Source organism: Tupaia chinensis, unplaced genomic scaffold, assembly GCF_000334495.1.
Source record: "Tupaia chinensis unplaced genomic scaffold, TupChi_1.0 Scaffold143935_1, whole genome shotgun sequence".
Taxonomy (NCBI): Eukaryota; Metazoa; Chordata; class Mammalia; order Scandentia; family Tupaiidae; genus Tupaia; species Tupaia belangeri.
The window spans coordinates 156113-170605 of record NW_006203786.1 but is presented as its reverse complement, the minus strand read 5'-3'; the positions used below and the strand labels follow the sequence as shown (position 1 = coordinate 170605).

At 43.8% G+C, this 14493-nt stretch overlaps 1 non-coding gene and 1 pseudogene across 1 annotated transcript; one reads left to right on the top strand and one right to left on the bottom strand.

Annotated features, from left to right (window-relative positions):
- Positions 1–2143: 2143 nt before the first annotated feature.
- Positions 2144–2335, bottom strand: LOC114005524 (U2 spliceosomal RNA). The gene has a single exon (XR_003547369.1). It is a non-coding gene; the product is annotated as a U2 spliceosomal RNA (small nuclear RNA).
- Positions 2336–12769: 10434 nt separating this feature from the next.
- LOC102489065 (stress-induced-phosphoprotein 1 pseudogene) lies at positions 12770–14387 on the top strand (annotated as a pseudogene).
- Positions 14388–14493: the final 106 nt, after the last annotated feature.

Genomic DNA, 14493 nt, shown 5'->3' with positions numbered 1-14493 from the left:
TTTGGCAGCCAGAGCAGCTGCTAACTGGAGAGATCTGGGCTGCTTCCTGCCCAGGCCCTCTCCTCTCCCGGCAGCTGGTGTGATCTCCTGCCAGAGAGGAATCACGCACCATCTTTTTCTGCTCTTCCCCTTTTCAGGGGAGAGGAGAAGCTTGGGCAGGTAAGTGTCAGTGACAGGTAGGTCGTGGGATGAAAAAAGGAATGACATCACTAATACAGAGTAGCTAGAAAATCCAGCCATAGCATGGTATCATAAAGGACTGTATCAATTTCGCAAGCCCTCCCCTAAGGAAACTAAATGCTGTTTATTATCAAGACTATCATCATCATTACAATCTTGGTATTTTCTGGAGAATAAAGGGAGACCCTAAATATTTATCCTATACTTCAGTTGGCAAGTTTCAGAATTTTCTTTGGAGTCCTTTGGGCTCTATAACATCCTTGCAGATATGTGGGTTTATTCAATGTTTAAGACTTTAAAAAGCCATTAAAGTTGCAAACCACTTAAGTTGCAACGTAATTACAGTCAGTTGTAATAGTCTTGTCTTCTGCATGAAGCTGCATTTGTGCTTCAAGGAGAAAGTGAAGAAAAGGTTCCATGTTAGCTTATAAGGATAATGGGCAATAATGGATGACATTACACACCTGCCTTCACAAGCACTTATTACAGTCTCTACCTTCCCTTCCTTCCTTCCTTCCTTCCTTCCTTCCTTCCTTCCTCCCTCCCTCCCTCCCTCCCTCCCTTCCTCCCTCCTTCCTTCCCTTCCTTCTTTCTTCCCTTCTTTTGTTTTTGTTTTTGCCATAGGGTGTATGAGCTCACAGGAGACAGACAGCAAGGGGGAAAGTAAGGGAGAGGACCGCGCTGTGATCCTTAATCCTCCAGTCTCCCCTTGGGATTTTGGGCATGCACTCACACATGCTTGGCGTGATTTTCCAGCCACCAGTCTGGGACTCAAATTGTGGTCCCCCATGTGGGAGTCAAGTGCCTTAGCCACAAGGCCACTCTGCCCCAAGGCTCCACCTTGTCCAGCGTGCTGAGTGCATGAGCTGTGGTGACATGCTTTCTACATTTATTCTCTGATTATATTAAAAATTAATTATTAGGAAGATTACACTTTGGGTCCATAAATAAAATAATACTTTTTAGAATTTTGTTCTCCACGTATTAACTTTTATCTTCATTGCTTTTTCTAATTCTTTTTTTGCTTTCTCCACACATATTATAGTGTGTGTGTGTGTGTGTGTGTGTGTGTGTGTGTTGAATAAATGCTCATTAATTAGGAATTCTCTTGAGAAAAATTCTTAGTCTGGGAAATGTACGGGAACCATGGCTGGACAACTATCTTTGGCAAAAAAAATATAAATAAATAAAAAATCAGGACTCATTCTTCAAGGCTTGCGTGCAAGGGAGTGTCATGGCACTCCACTAGGTGAATTGTGAAAGAGGGAATCTAAGGGACAGACCAAAGCTTTAGACCTGCTGCCTTATTAAGGCCTTCTTAAACCCCTGGGAGGCAGGTGTTACTCTTCCTCTTACACAGATGTGGATGTTGAGGCGTAGCTAATGGGTTTGCCCAAGGCTTAGTCACTAAGAAGTGTGGACAGGTTTTGAATCCAGACATGTCTAACTCCAAACCCTGTTGTCTTGGCCCTCAGGTTTTTGACACAGAAATACAAATAGATGCAACAGTGGCCATTTGTCAGCTTGGCATTTCCCATCAGTGACAGCCTCTCTAGGGTCCTTACGTTTTCACTAAGAACTTACTTGTTCTTATTTTCCTGTTGCTAACAATCTCCTAGTGATTAGCGTATTCTGGATCATTGCCTTATAACCAAATACTGCTCTCTAATGGGAGCAGTGTCGTTCTATTTGTGTTTACGCTGACATCAGAAGTATTTCTCCACCCTAGAAACCACAAGCTACAATACAGAATACCTACTCTTCCCTTCTGCCTGGTGAACAGAACCCTGATCTGTCTGGAGGCAACAAGGTTGCCTTATTTCCTAAAATCCCTTGCAGTTAAGAATGGCCTTGTGGCTTTGTTCTAGGCAATGGTTTCTAAGACTACTTGGGTAGTTTTTCAGAACTATCCATAAAGGTGGCTGACTTAGGCCAATGTCTTCCTTTTCTGTTCTTTTCTTTTTAAAATTCTGCAGTACCTGAGAGTCTACAGTACCAGGTCAGTGTGTGAAGTGGGTAGGTAAAGCAAGCTTTTCTCTCATCTCCTTGCTCCAGAAATCCCCTTGCTAATTGTGCTTGGGTGGAGAACTTAGCAGATATTAGCAGATAAAAGCAGATTCTCTGCTTGACCTGAGCCAAAAAGCCAAGAAGCATTGGCCAATGTCTTTTTTTTCTTTTCACTTTCTATTCTTTCTCTTCTTCCAGCCAGGAGGGAGGTTGAGATGTTACCAGGAGGGCGAGACTATATCCTAGGGATAGTTGAGGCAAAGATCGAAATAGTGTCCATCTCTCACGACTACACGGAAACCGTTGGCCCAGCCTAATACACGACTGCCTGCAGACACTTCATTATGTGGGAAAAATAAGCTCTCTCACTTTTTAGCTGCCTTATTGAGAGATCATTTACATGCTATAAATTCACCTGTCTTGTGTACAATTCAATGATTTTTCGTAAATGTGCAGGGTTGTGCAAACATCATTACATCCCAATTTAGAACATCTCTGTCACCTCTGAAACATCCCTCCTGCTCATTGGCAGTCCGTCCTCACTCCTGCTCTCAGCCCCAGGAGCCCCGAGCTTTCTGTCTCGCTAGATTTGCCTTTTCTGCCCCTTTTATATAAACAGAATCGTACAATATGTAATCTCATACATCTACTTTCCTTCACGTGGCAAATTGCTTTTTATTTTTTATTTTATTTTATTTTATTTTTTATTTTTGCCACAGGGCGTGTGCACTCACCAGAGAGAGACTATGAGAGGGAAGGTGAGAAATCACCCCCCAGGGAAAAAGGCCATGCCACAATCCCTTCTCCTCCATTCTCCTCCTGGGACTTCAGGCACACACGCATATGTGCCTAGCATAATTCTCAAGCCACCAGGTATGGATCTGCAGTTGCACACGGTCATGTGGGAGTCCAGTGCTTTAACCACATGCTGCCTGCTGGTCTCTATTTTATTTTATTGGTTATTTTTTTGCTCTAGGGCATGTGCCTTCACTAGACAAAGAGAGAGAGAAGGAAGGTGATAAAGCATCCCCCCTCCCAGGGGAAAGCCATGCCATGATCCCTTCTCTTCCATTTTCCTCTCAGGATTTTTTGGCATACATGCAAAATGCATGCTCTTGACATGATTTTCAAGATACTGGGTCCAGGACTTGAACCGTGGTCGGCCATGTGGAAATCCAGCTGCCTCAACCACCACACCTCCAGCTGGCCCGGCATACTGCTTTTTATATTCTCCCATGCTGTACCATGTATCAATAGTTCGTTCCTTCTTCTTGCCAAAAACACCCCACCCTATGGCCATGCCACATTTATTTATCCATTTACCAGTTGATGAATATGTGAATTGTTTTCACATTATGAATCATACTGCTATGAATATATATGCATCTTTGTAAAAACATGCTTTCATTTCTCTTGGGTAGCTATTTAGGAGAGGAATGGCAAGGTCATATGGTAAATTTATGTTTAATTTTTTAGAAACCATAAAACTGTTTTCCAAAGTGGCTATACCATCTTACATTCCCACTGGCAATATATAAAGGTTATAATTTTTCCATATCCTGACCTATAAATTGTCCTTTTTCTAGAGAGATATTTTTGCTAGAGGGCAGTTGTGCTCGCCAGACAGACAGAGAGAGACAGAGAGACAGAAAGTGAGAAATCACCCCCCAGGGGGGATGGTCACACTGCAATCCCTTCTCCATTCTCCTCTCGGGATTTTGCGCACACATGCACATGCACCTTGTGTGAGTTTTAGGTCACCAGACCTGGGACTTGGACTGGTCAGCTATGTGGGAATCCAGCGACGGCCATCTACTGGCCCCTGGAATTGTCTTTCTGATTACATTCATTCTAGTAGATGTAAAGAAGTATCTCATTGAAGTTTTCTTTGCTCTGTTTTTGTCTGTTTTGGTTTGATTTTTTAGATTTTGCCATAGGGTGTGTGCACTTGCCAGAGAGAGACAGTGACAGGGAAAATAAGAAATCACCCCCCCAAAGGGGATGGTCATGCAGCAATCCCTTCTCCATTTTCCTCTTGAGATTTTTGGGCACACTTGCAGGAGTGATAAGAGTGATTTTCAGGCCACTGGGTATGGAACTTAAACAGCCTTTGGCCATGTGGAAGTCTAGCACCCCAACCGCCACGCCACCTGCTGATCCCTCTCATTGTAGTTTTAATTTTGGTTTCCCTTATGACTAATGATGCCAAGCATCTTTTTACATGCTTATTAGCTGTTCATATTTCTTTCATGAAATATTTGTTCAACCATTGCCTGTTTTTTTGATTGGTTTATTTGTTTTAAGAGGTTTTTGCCTTAGAGTACATTCCTTTGCCAGAGAGAGAGAGAGAGAGTGAGAGGGAAAGTGAGAAATCATCCCCTGGGGGGATGGCCTTGCTGCAATCCCTTCTCCTCCATTCTTCTTCCAGGATCTTGCACATGCATACACATACACCTGGCATGATTTTCAAGTCACCAAGTCTGGGATTCGAGCTGTGATTGGCCATGTGGGAGTCCAGCAACATAACTGCTACACCATCTGCTGGCCCCAAATCGGACTATCTATCTTATTATTGACTTATATGAGACAATATTCTAGATGCAAATCCTTTATTAGAAATAATATTTGTGCAGGGCTGGCCTTAAGTGCAGTTATCAAACACTGTAATAGGGAACTGAATCCTACATGATCAACCGCAGTTTGAATCCCAACCCCATGACTTCAAAAACATGCGGGGAAGATGTGCATGTGTCTTTTCATTTCCCAGTGGTATCAAAGCACAAACCTATGTAATTTTGATAAAGTCTTTTTTTTTTAATGTTTTTTCTTTCACAAATCATGCTTTTGGTGTTATGTTCAAAAACTCTTTTACCCCAGATTTCAAAGGTCTTCTAATGTTTTCTTCCACAGGTTTTATAGTTGTAGTTCTTGACTAGGTGTATGATTCGTTTTGAGTTCATTTTTGTATGTGATAATGTGGTATCTCGGTTCGTCTTTTTACAGGAAGATATTCAGTTTTCCCTGTACTGTCTTTTGAAGACATCCTTTCACCCATTGGATTTCTTTGGCACCATTGTCAAAAATCAATGGGCTATAAATGTGAAGGTTTATTTCTAGACTCTCAATTTCATTCGATCGATCTATACGTCCACCCTTACGGCAGCCCCACACTATCTTAATTAATGTAGCTTTATTGTAAGTTTTGAAATTGGGAAGCCTAAATTTTCCAACTTTGTTCTTTTTTGAGAGTATTTTGGCTTTTGTGGGTCCTTTTCATTCCCATACCCATTTTAGGATCAGTTTGGCAACTTCTATCAAAAAGCCTGCTGAAGTTCTCATAGGAATTAGGTAGAATGTACAGATCACTTTGAGAACTATCACCTTAATACTGTTGAGTCTCTCAGACTATTTTTTCAGGGCTTCAGTTCTCTTCATGGTGTCTTACAGGTTCCCATGCATATGTCTCGTGCGTTTTTTAGTCCCTAATTTCTAAAGCACTGTTATAGAGACCTTCTAGTACATCCTGTAAATTAAAATCCTGATCCATGTCCTCATTAGCAAGTAAGATGCCGAATGTAAAGAAATGGACTTGGGCTTACTACATATAAATGCTATTCTTTTTTAAGTTTATTTTTTTAAAATTATTTTATTTAACTTTATTCATTTACTTATTTTAATTTGACCAGAGAAAGAGAGAAAGAAAATGAGAAAGCAAGCCTTGAGGTCCAGGACTCAAACCACAGTTGGCCACATGGGAGTCCAGTGCCCTCAACCAACACACCACCTGCTGGTTCCATAAATGATATTCTTCTGTGAAGGCCAAATGGTGCATTGTATAAATGAACAGTTTAACAGTGAAGTAAATAGAGAAAACTGTATCATTTCATGGCACAGAGATAAAGGCATATCCAACACAAATGAGCCTTGGCCTTACGGTTAGTCCTGTGTGCATATAAATCAATTAAGCAACACTGTCAGGATAATCAGCACTGTTCACTGAAATTCGTTGTATTCCACTTCCATTTCCATTTATTTTAAAAGATTGCTTGATTTTAGGGAACCAGCAGTTAGCGTAATGGCTGTGTCGCTGGACTCCCACGTAGTCGACTGCGGTTCGCGTCCTGGACCCGGTGGCTTAAAACTCACGCCGGGCGCATGTGCGTGCATGCCCAAGATCCTGAGAGGAGAATGGAGGAGAAGGGATTGTGGTGTGACCACCCCCCCTGGGGGATGATTTCTCGCTTTCTCTCTCTATGTCTCTCTCTCTGTCTGTCTGGCGAGCGCACGTGCCCTATAGTGAAAAATCTCTCCAAAAAAAAAAAAAAAAAGATTGCTTGATTTTATAAGTATTATTAGCATCGGGAATTTATACCTACTTATATACTTTTGGACCCAATATTTTTTCCTCTCCAGTGGATATCTGTTTAACATTCAACATTTTCGGTTCACCAGCTTATTTTCCTCACAGCAGCACTGGAGCGCAGATAAAATACAGCTTTTTATTATTCCCATATTATAAATGATGGAACGGCGATTCACAGAAATTAAGCACTGTGTGTAATTGTATTCATCCAGTGGCCGCTCTGTGATTTAACGATAGGACTTTATCTTTTTACATGTCCATGTATGGGTGAGAACGGGTGGTATTCCTCTTTCTGCACCTAGGTTATTTCACTTAGCATATTGTCCTTCTTTCTAGGCTTGTGGGGAAGGGGAGCAGTATAGAGAGCTTGGTTAATGGATACAAATACGAGGAATGAATTTCAATGGTACACAGTAAAGTGAGGTAACTTGTTAACAGTAGTTTATTATGTATTTCAGATTAGCGAAAAGAGGATTTTTGATGTTTTCGACATAAAATAATGACAGCTATCTGAGATGGTGTCTAAGCTAGTTACCCTGCTTGGTCTTTACCCATCATACATGTGCATTGAAAAAAAATCACACTTGGCCCCACAAGTATGTCCAATTGTTATGTGTGGATGTTTTAAAAATCTTAGGAGTTTAGGCTCCAAATCCCTTACTCTTTCCTCTACATACGTATTGATTGTTGATTGCTTTTTTTTAAATTAGTTTTTTGCCATAGGGTGTGTGAACTCACTAGAGAGAGGGAATGAGAAAGTGAAAAATCATCTGGGGGGTGGGGAGGTGGCCACGCTGCAATCTCTGTTCTTCTTTTCTTCTCTTGGGATTTGGGGCACACACGCACACTCTCCTGGCATGACTTTCAAGCTGCCATGGTCAGGACTCAAACCGTGGTCAGCTATGTAAGAATCCAGAGCCTTAGCCACCACACCACCTGCTAGCCCTGTTGATCACAGTTTTAAACCCTGCTTGGATACAAAAGAGATGAAAAAATTGGGAGCAGAGGGTTATGCAGTCTGGGTAAGGGGAGAAAATGAAGACTCTTGAAGCATATTAAAGCTCAAGCTAGTGTCACAGAGCCCACAGCCCAGACACGAAGTTCCACTGGCATCTGTAAAAGGCAGGAGATGATCTGAACCTGTGAGTGCGTGGGAAGCGTGAGCACGGTAGGTGCTGTCAGGAAGCCCAGATCCACAGCACCCTGTGACCCGTTTCAGGAATAAAGGACTCCTTCCTTCAGCAACTGGGAATGTTGGCAGCTGACGGTGGTTCTCAGCTAAGACTTGGGGGTTGCCCTGACTAAGGAGAGCTGCCCTGCCCCCCCCCACAGCACCCCCTTACTCAGCAACCCAGATCCAGTGATAGGTCAATGCTGGGACATAAAGGCCTGGCCCCTTTCTCTCAGCCTGCATTGGCTGTGAAGGTGCAGACCAGCTCCTGAGCATCCCTCTGGATCAGCAAGGACTTGGCTGTCTTGTAGGAATTCACCTCCCTCTGCTCTAACACCTTTATTCCCCCACACATCTCACTCCCTGGAGTGCACCTCGACACACTTCCTGCCTGTGAATCTCCTTGGAGCCAGCTCGCTGTGCCCAGTGATCTACAAGGTTTCTAGGCAGCAGAAATTAACAAAGACCTAGAGGCCAGGATTCTCTCAGGGGTGCAGCGAAGGAAGCAGGGTAGTGTTTTCTGGTTTATTTTGTTTTAATTTTCCTGAGGGTGTGTACAGTCACCAGAGAGAGAGAGAGAGAGTGCAAGAGAAAGCCAGAAAGCTTGCTGTTGACTGCATTGTCTTGCCACATTACCTTTTCCTCCATCTGTCCTTCCTTTTGGGATTTTGGGCATGCACATACATGTGCTCAGCGTGTTTGTCAGACCACCCAGGTCCAGGCCTTGAACTGTGTGGTTGGCTACGTGGGATCCAGTCTCCTTAACCACCAGCCCACCAGCTGGCCCTGGAATAGAGTTTTATTAATATCAAGGCTCAGGGAAAAGGGACCAATGGTGAAGGACTTTGAAAGACAAATGGGATGAGCTGTCAGCCCAGATCAGGAACAAGCTTGACTCTTAAATTTGGCATTACAGGCCTCCACACGTGGACCCAATTTATTTGGGTCTCATCTCCTCCCACTCCCTGTGCTCCAGCAGAACCAGTCTGCTGAGATGCCCAACTCACGTGGTCTTAGCTGCCAGGCCTTTGCTCTAGTGGTACCCTCTGCCTGCCATAATTTCTACCCTTTACCTGCCCAGTTAACTTCTCATCACAGAACCTCAACTCAGCTGTCACCTACCCCAGAACATTTTTCCTGACCCCTTCCTCCCCAAGGCATGATAAGATGCCCTAACCAATTATACATATTATAGGGAAAGTATGTAAGTACGTAATGTAAAGTGTAATTGTGTGTGTGTGTCTGTTTGCACCTCGAGAGTGGTGTGTGTCTTATTTCATTTCTGCGTTCCTTGCTCCTGTCTGCTTTACCTTAAGGACTCTAGACATAAGACCCTAATGAAGGAATTAAATATCCCTATGGTAAACAAAACCAAGCTAGCAGCAGTCCATTGACATTAGAAATACAACCAACACAGAAGGAATGGGCTTTCTTTGTGGATTAAGAACAATTGCCATGCCTGGCTGGGGAGGCCCAAAGAGGGAAAGCAAGCAATAGGGGCATTGTCAGCAAGAGCTCCAAGCAGGTTCTAGTAACAGAAGTGCGGGAGAAGGCAGCATGGACACGGAATATATCTGGTTTCTAGGGAAAGGAAATCGCTTGAGTAGTGCTTAACAGGTTTAAAGCCATGTTCTCACTTCTGTGTGGTCATTCTGGGTGTCTTCCCATGTCCGTACTTCCATGGCTGCTTTCTTCTTTTTTTCTTTTCTTTTCTTCTCTTTTCTTTTCTTTTCTTTTCTTCTTTTTTTCTCTTTCTTTCCTTTCTTTTTTTTGAGGGATTTTTGCTATAGGGCGCATGTGCTCTCTGGAGAGAGAAAGAGAGACTGAGAGACAGAAAGCGAGAAACACTCCCCAGGGGAACCGCCACACTGCAATCCCTTCTCCTCCATTCTCCTTTCGGGATTTTGGGCATGCATGCATACTCACCCAGAGTGAGTTTTAAACCATCAGGTCCAGGACTCAAACCACAGTCAACTACGTGGATGTACAGTGATGTAACCATTACACCATCTGCTGGTCCCGTGTGGCTGCCTTTCTAAAAACTGCCTTCAATATGGTTTGTTTTCTTCATAGAGTTCTAAAAACGAGCATCATCTTACAATGCATTGGATCGGATTTCATTTAACCCAGTGACCTTAGGGTGAATTACTTACTGGATTAATCCTTCTTTTTAACGGACCCTTTTTTATGACAATAAAGGAGGAATTGATGGCAACTGGTCGCCTTCAGTTAAACTCTTCACTATACCTTGTCACTGTATCTTCGCTGCATCGGGGCTCCAGCCAGTGACAGACGCTAGGCTCTGGTTTTGAACGGCTTTGGGAATATCTTTCCCAGCCCCTCTGCCTTCATTGTTTTGATTTTCCTGTTTACACATATCCACCTACAATGTGTTACAGTCCACCCCAATTGAAAATAAGGGTGCAGTCCTCTCTTACTCATCCTGTGGTGAGACAGATCTTCAGCTGCCATGGTCTACTAAATCCAAGGTATAGACCAGCAGGTGGCATGGTGGTTAGGATACTGGACTCCCAAATGGTAGACCGCAGTTCACGCCCCAGACTCAGTGGCTTGAAGATCACTCTGAGCACCTGTGCTTGTGTGCCCAAAATCCTGAGAGGAGAATAGAGGAGAAGGGATTGTGGCGTGGCCATCCCCACTGGGGGGTGATTTCTCACTTACCTTCTCCCTGTCTCTGGTGAGCACATGCGACCTATGGCAAAACCTTAGGAGAAAAAAAATAAAAAGATACAGACCTAAAGTCAGATAAGCCACTCCATAACAATCTGCAAAGAGTGTCCAAAGTTTACAAATGTGTATCTACCCAATGCCATGGGAGTTTGCATGAAGGAATAAGCTGCAGTTGGCAGGAAAGTTCACTCTTCTTCAAATGATACTAAATGAAGAAAAAGCATTTTATATCGCGAAATGCCTTTGACGATGTTATCACATAGCCCACAGTGAGAGTGCTATATGTTAATATAGTTTCAGGGAGAAAAAGCCATTGGAAACTTGTAAACAGGACCAGCCGTGGTAGCTCACAGAACATGCCATAACCTGGAAAGCTGGAGGCCATATGGAAGGCCTGAGTTTAGTTCCCGGGACAACCTGAAGATACCAGGCATGGTTGGTTGTGCTGTAATCCACGCTAATTGTGAGGCTGGGGCACAACACAACCAGTGGTAAAAACAATGTCAGTCTGTCTTCTTTTCCCTTTCTTTCTCACAGCGGAAACAAAAAGCTGTAATGATACTGAGTTTACTTTAAAGTGGAGACAGTAACACTCACATTCAACACTAAGGTGGAAAAAGCACAGAGTATAGCAAGCGTCTGCTCAGTTATAAACCTCACCTCCTCTCCCTCTTCCTATCTTGGTGATTTCCTGATGCCCTCAGGTTTGTATCATCTTCCCCAGGAAAAGACAGTGTGGAGCCCTGGTGGACCACTGCCTGGGAGTCTGCAGGGCCAGTGGGGCCGCCAGCCACCAGCACTGCCCTTGTCATCAGTGCCAGGAGCTGTGCCAACGGCTTTACACCCCGGTCTCAGCCTTTATACCCATGCCGTGAGCAAGCACTTGAGATTGGAGAAGGCAGAAACCAGCCAAGGTCGCCAGTGAGGATCCGCTGTGGCCAACATGGAGGCCTGGCTGCAGTCTGTGGTCACATCGCACACCCTTTTCCTTTCTGACCACCTATGACTTTTCTGCCCTAACAAAATTAGCCTGTTCCAGGCCCTTATTTACAGTGAAAAAAACTTCAGTGGGGTGGTACTTATCTCCTGTCCTAGTCGTCTGTTGGTGTGTAACAGTTTACCTAACAACTTAACACATTTGTTACCTCATGGTTTCTAACCGTCAGGAGCTCTGGAGCTGCTTAGCTGGGGTTCTGTGCGGTTCTGACTCAGGAGTTCTCATTTCTCTGGGGCACGCAGGCAGAATGGAACGTATACTGGGGCTGCAGTCATCTGAAGGCTTTACTGGAGCTGGAGGAGCTGGAGAGTAATCTTCCAAGATGGCTCACATACGTGGCTGGAGGCTGGGACCCCTGTCCCTTACCATGTGGTCCTCTCCATAGGCTGCTTCTGTGTTCTTAGGACATAGAACTTCCCCCAGTGCCAGGGATCAGAGAGAGAAAGTTAGAGGAAGCTGCTCTGCCTTTTTCGCTCTCCCTCTCTCTCTCTCTCTCTGTGTGTGTGTGTGTGTGTGTGTATGTGTGTGTATATGTGTATACGGAAATTAAAGAAAATAGCCAAGATGTCAGAGGATCCCAGGGTGGAATACACACTGTGACAAGTGAAATCTAACTGTAACACAAATGTGTGACATAACTGCACTAGAAGGTGTGTGTGTGTTGGGGGGAAGCTAATTTAACTTTGGAAAATTGTGCTTTGATTAAAAGCTATAAACATAAAGGCTTAGAACCATACTAAACACTGTAATCTGGCTGGAAAATTTCTTACTTATGGGCATACAGGTGAACAATTCTGAAAATGATTTACATATACTGGGGTTGAGCAAATAAATGGATGATGGAGAGTGGAAGCCAGATTTTTCACTGTTAGAGAGAAAGTTACAAAACAAAACAAAACAAAACAAAACAAAACAAGAAGAGAGGCCAGCAGGTGTCATAGTGTTAAAGGTGCTCAACTCCCACATGGCTGACTGCAGTTGAAGTCCTGGACCTGGCAGCTTGAAACTCACACCAGGCATATGTGTGTGCATGCCCAAAACCCAAGAAGGAAATGGAGAAGGAACTGCAGTGTGGATATCCTCTGGGGGTTGTGATTTCTCACTTTTTTCTCTCTGTTTCTGGCTCTCTAGTGAGCACATGTGCCCTATAGCAAAAATCTCTCAAAAAAAAAAAAGAGAAAAGAAGAAAGAAAGAAAGAAAGAAGAAAAACAAGAAGGAAGGCTAGAATAAAACACATGGTACTTACTTAATTAGAGTTAGAAATATGAATATAAACTCATGTTTAGCTTAATATGTAAACAAATGGGGTTGGGAACACGAAGCAGATAGATTCGGTTCAACCAAATTCTGGGCCATGCTATGGAGCAGGTAAATGAGCTGGAAGAGAAGGGCAATAAGGCCTTGAGTGCAGGTAACATCAATGATGTCTTACAGTGCTATTAAGAAGCAATTAAGTTGGACTCCCAGAACCATGTGCTCTACAGCAATCAGGTTGCAGCCTATGCCAAGAAAGGACACTGCCAAAAGGTTCATGAGGATGGTTGTAAAACTGTTGACCTAAAGCCTGACTAGGGCAAAGATTATTCAAGAAAAGCATTAGCTCTTGAGTTCTTAAGCTGATTTGAAGAAGCCAAGAGAACCTATGAGGAGGGTTTAAAACAAGAAACAGATAACCCTCAACTTAAAGAGGGTTTATACAATATGGAAGCCCGGTTGGCAGAGCAGAAATTCATGAACCCTTTCAACATGCCCAATCTGTATCAGAAGTTGGAGAGTGATCCCAGGACAAGAACACTGCTCAATGATCCTACCTACCAGGAACTGATAACTATGAAACAAACCCTCCGACTTGGGTATGAAACTACAAGATCCCTGAATAATGACCACACTCAGTGTCCTCCTTGGAGTGGATCTCGGCAGTATGGATGAGGATGAAGAGGTTGCAACATCACCACCACCTCCTCCTCCCAAAAAGGAGACCAAACCAGAAGCAATGTAAGAAGATCTTCCAGAGAATAAGAAATGGACACTGAAAGAAAAAGAGCTGGGGAATGATGCCTACAAGAAGAAAGATTTTGACACAGCCTTGAAGCATTATGACTGAACCAAGGAACTGGATTCCATCAACATGGCTTACATCACCAATCAAGCAGTGATTTTCTTTGAAAAGGGTAACTACAATAAATGCCGAGAGCTTGTGAGGAGGCCATTGAAGTGGGGAGAGAAAACTGAGAGGACTATCGACAAATTGCCAAAGCTTATGCTCGGGTTGACAACTCCTATTTCAAAGAAGAAAAGTACAAGGATGCCATACATTTCTACAAGTCTCTGGCAGAGCCCCAAACCCCATACGTGCTCAAGAAATGCCAGTAGGCAAAGATAATCCTGAAGGAGAAAGAATGGCTGGCCTACATAAACCCTGACCTGGCTTTGAAGAAGAATAAAGGCAATGAGTGTTTTCAGAAAGGGGGCTATCCTCAGGCCATAAAGCATTATACAGAAGCCATCAAATGGAACTCATGAGACGCCAAATGGTACAGCAACCGAGCTGCCTGCTACACTAAGCTCCTGGAGTTTCAGCTAGCATTTAGGACTGTAAGGAGTGTACCCAGCTGGAGCCAACTTTCATCAAAGGTTACACACGGAAAGCAGCAGCCCTTGAAGCAATGAAGGACTATATGAAAGCCATGGATGTGTACCCAAAGGCACCAGACCTAGACTCCAAGTGTAAGGAGGCAGCAGATGGGTACCAATGCTGCATGATGTCCCAGTATAACCACCATGACTGCCCTGAAGATGTGAAGCAGCGGGCTATGACTGATTCCGAGGTGCAGCAGATTGTGAGTGACCCAGCCATGTGGCTCATCCTGGAAGAGATGGAGAAGAACCCTCAGGCACTCAGTGGACACTTAAAAAATCCTTAAAAGCACAAAAAATCCAGAAGCTGATCAATGTGGGACTGATCACAATTCAGTGATGACTTGTTCATTCCCCCTTCCCTTCACCCTTATGTGGAAAGTGGAGCGGAGACTGTGGCAAGGAGCATGGAGCAGAAGGGAGAGAAGGGGAAAGAAAACAATTTA